Source organism: Rhipicephalus sanguineus, chromosome 2 (assembly GCF_013339695.2).
Source record: "Rhipicephalus sanguineus isolate Rsan-2018 chromosome 2, BIME_Rsan_1.4, whole genome shotgun sequence".
Taxonomy (NCBI): domain Eukaryota; kingdom Metazoa; phylum Arthropoda; class Arachnida; order Ixodida; family Ixodidae; genus Rhipicephalus; species Rhipicephalus sanguineus.
The window spans coordinates 189,358,413-189,364,367 of record NC_051177.1 but is presented as its reverse complement, the minus strand read 5'-3'; positions in this window follow the sequence as shown (position 1 = coordinate 189,364,367).

Sequence of the window (5,955 nt, the reverse complement as noted above, 5' to 3'; positions counted from 1 at the left end):
TGGTTTTGCACTGCCTCCGTGATCGGCCCACTTTCGACCAAGCGGTGATGACCTGCGATGTTGCCATCGTGTGACGCCATCATGTGACATCATCATGACGCAGCAAAATGGTGATTTGTGGCGTTATGATGTCACGTTACGTTGAGATCACGTTACTTTTGGCATACGCCAACTGCGCACACATTCACTTGAATATCACGTGGCTTTAGCCCAACTTTTTATACTTTCATCATTCGTGCGACTCAGACGCACGAATGATGAAACGCGAGTCTCGCGAAGTACCGTGAGCTCTCGCCAAATCTCGAAGAAGCAGCCGCCGACGGTCAATATTCCTTTGATGACACATCTAAGGCTTTCGCCTTAATAACGGGAGCGTAGTGGTCACTAACTGCTCCAAAACCAAAGCAAGAAGGTCTCATGTGACGGTCAGGATTGAACGGCACAGTCATTAAATATAACATAAAAAAGTGATCGGAAGCCTGTGTTCTTCTTATATTCAAGTATGCAATTACCTAGAGGAATCCTCCTCTTTTGACAAGGAAGATCTATTAAAGAGGCCCTGAACAACGTTTTGAAGGAATAATCGATTGGCCTCACTATCGCCGTCTGCTGGAACATTTTCTCGAATCCGTTCCGCAAGAACGAGGGGAGTTGTAGGGACTTGTCGCACGCTTTAAGCGCTTTCTTTCTTGCGTCCCGCTACGCACATGCGGTTGAGGAAAATGTCGTTTTCGGGCCATTAATTATTCATTTGTGACGACCGGCTATGCATTGCCACTGACGATAATGCATTCATTTAGCCTGTTAGTACAGACGTGTCGAAACGCTGCAGTCGGGTGACACACGATTCACACCTAAACAATGAAGGTGAGACTTGGCATCAACTTTAATGTTGCTTGACTACGAGCAGGGCCCTCTGTTTTTCAACATAACGCCAATGCCTACGACGTTATGTGCGAAACAGGAAATAATATCTTGATTCATTCTTATATAAATTTGACTGAGCTGACAAGCCGGCCTTGACTCTTCAGCGGTGACGCTACGGAATTTTATGTGGCAGCCATCGCACATGAACGTCAAGCCTCCCTCCATAATTTAAGACCGAGTAACATGCAGTGTTTTTTCCGTCGTTTTCTGGCGTTTCGTTTCACGGCGTCACTGGGCGCCAATGTTGCCGGTGACAGCGGCAAATAACACGCTCAATCAGGCTCCTAAAGCAACAAAGAGAAACGGGCTCTCTGTCGCGGTTCGTTGAATCGGCTGTGATGGAACTATGGGCGCTGGAGTAAGATACAGCAACCACATCACCATCACCTGATCGCGGCGGCAGATGTGAGACCATGTGGCCTCTCTCGTCGATGTATTTTTTTTATTCGTGAATGCACCAAAGGAGATATGCTAGTCTAAAAACGCGTTTTTTTCCCTCAAAAAAGCACATATTTTTTGTTTTTTATTGTTTTGTAAAGTTCAGTTTCTCTACGTTCATGACAAACAAAAAACAAGCTTGTAATAAACTGAAAATGGGTTAAAATGAAAGTACAAGCTTGCTATTAAAAACTAGAAAGCTTTCATTTTCGAGACTCCCCTGGAAGACGTCACCTGGCTGAGTGTCATTGCATTTCGCGTGAGGACTTCGCCAAAGCCACATGATAAAACTTGCCATGATTGCTCGGCGAAAGAAATAATTTGAAAAAGCATGTCTTTTGCCACATAGACAAGCTTTCAATTTTACTGTTAAAATGCGTTCTCCTCAAGATGCAATTTTTGGCAACATCTTGAGTTTGGACGTCGTGTTTTTGTAGTTCCGATGGCCGCACCTGCACGAAAATATTTCTACATATGCCTTCACATGTGATGAGTGCCGTTATCTCCTTCAGAACTTGATTATTACGAACTTTGACCAGTTTAAAACTTCTTAGAATGTAATTTTTTACTATCAATAAAACATTGTATACAAGCTTTCTAGAGAGTTTTGGACATTCTACTGTTAATGTGTAGAAATATCAGCCATTATTGGCTCATGCATATAGAAGTTTAGTTGCAGAAAAAGTGGAATCCAAGAAGAGCTACATTTTACAAACTGTCATGAAATAGAACACAAACTATGCAACTTACTACAAAACAAATTCGATAGTTGAAATCAGTATAAGAAAATATGTAAACAAAAAAATCCATTGCCCTAGGCTACAAATTAAGAAGACGAAATAGACTTTATTGAGCAGAGTTGGTCGGCAGTTTGGTCCTGGTGGCGTCAGGTGGCTGCTCGGAGTTCCTGGACTCGGGCGGCATTCTTGGCTTATCGGACGCGCCAGAGCTGGTCTTTCAGCTGCAGGCCTTTTGTAGAGTATAAAGAAATTTTTTTTTCGAGGGATGCGCGCCTTTAAGGGGCCCTGCAACACTTTTGAACATGGTCAGAAAACGCTGCCGATCAGTAGTCGAAGTTCCCCAGAACAGGCGAGCCAAAAATTAGAGAAGCACGCGGCCTGTAATTTACAATTAATTTAGAAGTCAGCTAGAAGTAGCTCCCTCTTCCCTCTGCAAGTGATTCCATAGACTCAAATTAGTGCGCCATATACCCAAGACCACGGCCGTTGGCTGATTAGAGCACCGTGAACTGCGAAGTTACCGTGGCCGCCGCGGGAGGTTGCCACGTACCCGCGCTCGCGATCGTACTGAAAGTAGCCGCGCATTCGAAGAAAAAGTTCACGACGCGCGCTGACGAATGGACGCATCTTCTCGCCCCCTTGTTATTCCTCTCTCCGCCTAGCTTTCAGCGCGCTCGCTGATACGAAAGGAGAGAGAAAGCGCATGAAGCGTGCGACAAATGCCTGCAACTCCGCTCGTACTTTACGGATTCTAAAAAAAAAGTTGTGCGACATGTGATTCGTGAAGCGTCGTGCTCTAATCGTAAGACTATTTCATTATAGCTCACAAAAGTGTTGCAGGACCCATTTAAGCTGCAAAACTTATTTAATGGAAACTTTGCTTGCAACATAGTTCTGTGCATTGAGGCCCAGACGCATTGTCATGTTTGATTCCATATTCATGTATTTTTCTTTTTTTTCTATGTGTAAATCATCCATTGTGTAGACTGCCTTTCTCTCTCAATTTGTTCTTTTTTTAACAGACTGAAAGGTCGATATCTTTTGTTCGGTTTCTTGGGGCGCGTGAAGCTGTCTATCAGCAGCTTTTCTTGCCCTTTTTTTCTACAGTTTAGTTGTGTCCTGGAGAAAGAAACATCAATTGAATCGTGCAATATTGTACGAGTAACAAAACAACGATAACACAGTAATTGAAGGCTGAAGCAAGCGCTAGAGAAATCTAGGATGTTGTGGCAAGAGGGCGCCGCAAGTTCGACGTGGCTTATAACCAGCTGCCTCGTTTACTAAACGCGAAGCATTTTTCTGCGAATTAATGGAGCTTTGAGCCTGCCTGCCTGCCTGCGTGCCTGCCTGTCTGCCTATCTATCTATCTATCTATCTATCTATCTATCTATCTATCTATCTATCTATCTATCTATCTATCTATCTATCTATCTATCTATCTATCTATCTATCTATCTATCTATCTATCTGTCTATCTATCTATCTATCTATCTATCTATCTATCTATCTATCTATCTATCTATCTATCTATCTATCTATCTATCTATCCGCCTACGTCTTGGTGTTGTCATGGCCATCTCCTTAATTTGGTATATACCAAAATTGGCATCACAGGATATGACAGCATGGCGAACACAGTTAACAGGTCATGACATGAAAAATGTGACATGCCCGTCACGCACGTCATGACACCCTTTCCCTCAGTCACGTTAGGCGCTACCCGCATACCACGGCCTGTGTAATATGGTTCTGCGCCACACGTGATTCAGTCGATAACAACGCAGGAAGGGCAAGATAAAGCGACCCAGTCGCTTATGAATTTGCCTAAGACGACTCAAATTCGAAAGCTATCTTCTTTTCAATCGATTGTAGTTATCCCCCACCTTTCCCTTTCCGAAAGCCTTCTCGCACCCAATCTGGTTTTGCACTGCCTCATCGATCGGAGGCATTGGAAGCATTTTGTACCTCACATGTTTTTGCCGTGCATCCGGGATCAGCTAACCTTTGACCAAGGAATGGTGCCACGTGATAACGACTTTAATTGACGTCATGGTTACGTCGTGATGACGTACCAAAATCTTGGCGACTTGTGACTCCGTGATGATGGCACAGTGGGATGTCGTCGAAGCAGGATTTTTTGTAAAATGACAACAATGGTCGCTTTTCGCGTTTGATGAGGCATCTAAGGCTTTCGTCCTAATGCACATTGGAAATCTTAACGTGATAGCGTTATGGAGCTCGTGTCACAGAAAGTCTGTTGCCGGCGTCTGTGGCGTTGTTGGTGAACGAAAAATCTCGATGAAAGCAAAAAAACAATAATCATGGTTTTTAGAGGGATCAGTGGAAGTCAAGTATCCTACCAGAGAGTCATGCCAGTGCTTGAAACTGCTTCTGAAAATAACTGTACACAGGCGTGTATCGAGGCTACACCAATTAGGCTCGCAGTGTGGCTATCGGCTTTCAGGACAATGTAATAAACATTGCAAGTGTGTGCCTACTATTCAGCAAGCTAAAGCCATATGTTGCTCGACCCCGTAGAAATACCACTTTGACAATACTTGATTATTTCTCCATTGTTGTATTTATCTTTTCACCGTAGAGACAACACTGGAGGTTATGTGTCTACGTTCCTGCTGGTGACGGCCTTGGTTCTCATGGTCACCATGGCTCTCTTGGTGGTTGTTTTCCTGGCTTCGAGTGAGTGTACAACACGCTTCTATCGTTCGACATATCTGAACATCTGCCTGCCGAAGGGGAAATTGATGAATGCAATTATGTGGCATTACGTTCCAAACCTACGCTGTGATTCTGAGGAACACCGTAGTGGGAAACTCCGCATTGATATTGACCAAATGTGCTTGGAAGTCGACGGGTGTCCTTTGCATTTCGCGAACATCGCAACGTAGACGCTTTGGATGGCAAACGAAAGCGCGTTCTCAAACATAGTATCGTAACATCTTAGTTGCTAGGCTACCACAACGCTGTAGAAGGCCAATATATCTCACGCCGGCGACAGAAGTATTGTCAGTGGTGGCCTAAGGTAAAAAAAAGCGTAAATATTTAAATTAGGAGTTGGTTCAAACGAAGGTTCAGTGAAATATTGAGCAGATATTAACAAGTGACATTGGAGCAAACAAGGGAGGACGGAGGTTCTATGTTGCGCCAGAGAATATTTCCAAATGTTTCGGGGGATCGTACACATGCATTTTATTCTGGGAGGGAGTCCGAGCGGAACGTTTGCGTGCTCATTACAATGATGCCAAGTAAGTTATCATTATGCGATTTACAACTATGAGTGAAATGTGTTGCATTGCGAATACGGACACACAAATTTACCAACTTAAAAGCAGATTAAATTTCAAGACGTTCTGCGATAGATGTAGTTTACAGAATACATTGCTGATTTCAGTAATTAACTCCAAACGCGATCATTCATATACCTTGTTATATTATTTAATAGTGAAACTAGAAGTTATATTACTGATGAGCTATCGTAAGTGTTTAGTTCCTATACTATAGGTATGTTGCCACGTGCCAATATTTCTTTATTTTGACGTATGCTGGTTTCACCCGCAAGACGTGTTAGCACCGCTTGTCGCATGCCGCGCAGCAATGTTTCGGATGCTTCGAGATGATTCGAGATGTTTCAGGTCGTTCCGATAAGATTACGTGAAGGACACGAATAGTCAAGTTTGTTGAAGAGCTTACGCGAACACCAGCGATAACTCTGGAAGGTTTGATCACTGATGTATGAAAGACGACACGTTCTGCCGACGATCAGACTGCCGACGCCCGAAACAGTGATCGCCGCTATCAGTGTACAGCTTGCATTGCTCGTACTTTGACTTTT